The sequence below is a fragment of the Orycteropus afer genome, unplaced genomic scaffold, assembly GCF_000298275.1.
Source record: "Orycteropus afer afer isolate SDZICR_OR568_19922 unplaced genomic scaffold, OryAfe1.0 scaffold00380, whole genome shotgun sequence".
NCBI lineage: Eukaryota > Metazoa > Chordata > Mammalia > Tubulidentata > Orycteropodidae > Orycteropus > Orycteropus afer.
In genome coordinates, this window is record NW_006921967.1 from 2,811,138 (window position 1) to 2,812,471 (window position 1,334).

The following is a 1,334-nucleotide window of genomic DNA, read 5'->3' on the forward strand; positions in this document are numbered from 1 at the left end:
TAGCTGCCCATCAGGTCTGGAATTGAACCCACACCTGTGTCTTCCAGCCAAGCAGAAGACAGGCATATGAGTTGAACATTTACCTGAGGTAGATACATTCCTTGGAGAGAATAATCATGGGAGAAGGAAGGGCTGCTTATGCACAGGGAGACAGCTCAGGGGGCAGGAGGGCGTTGAAGGATGGACACAGGGAAGAGGTAATTATTGGGAGGAAGTGGGAGGGGAGCTGTTGCATTGTGGTAAATTGTGGCCCATGTCAAGAGACAAAGTGTACGTGAACTGCTGTATGGAAAGTGAATTTGCACAGTAAATTTCCACCCAAATCACAATAAAAATAAAAATGAAATGGAATGCATAATGATTGATATCCTAGGCATTAGTGAGCTGAAATGAATGGGTTTTGACCATTTTGAATCAGACAACCATATGATCTACCATCCCGGGAATGACAATTTGAAGAAGAATGGTGTGGCATTCATCATCACAAAGGATGTTTTAAGATCTGTCCAGAAGTACAATGCTGTCAGTGTTAGGATAATATCCATACACCTACAAGGAAGACCCATTAATATGACTAATATTCAAATTTATGCACCAACCACCAAAGCCAAAGATGAGGAAATTGAAGATTTTTATCAACTTCTGCGTCTGAAACTGACCGAACATGCAATCAGGATGTGTTAATTATCACTGGTGACTGGAATGCAAAAGTTGGAAATAAAGAAGAATCACTGGTAGTTGGAAAATTTGGCCTTGGTGACATAAATAATGCTGGAACTCTCATGGTAGAATTTTTAAGACCAATGACTTATTCGGGAGCTCTGGTAGCATAGTGCCTAAGGCACTTGACTGCTGACCAGAAGGCTGGTGGCTCAAACCCACCGGCCACTCCTAGGACGGATGATGGGGCAATCTACTTCCGTAGTGATACTGCCTCGGGTACCCAAGGAGGGATCGCTATGAGTCAGGTCCGACTTGAAGACACATAACAACAACAACAATGAGTTATTCATTGCAAACACCTTTTTTTAACAGCACAAATGACAGGTCTACACGTGGACTTCACCAGATGGAACACACAGGAATCAGATTGACTACATCTGTAGCAAGAGGTGGTAGAAAAGCTCAATATCTTTAGCCAAAACCAGGCCAGGAGCTGATTGTGGATCAGACCATCAACTGCTCAAATGCAAGTTCAACTTGAAATTAAAGACAATTAAAACAAGTCCAAGAGAGCCAAAATATGATATTGAATATATTCCTCCTGAATTTAGAGATCATCTAAAGAATAGATTTGATGCATTGAACACCAACGACTGAAAACCAGAAGAATT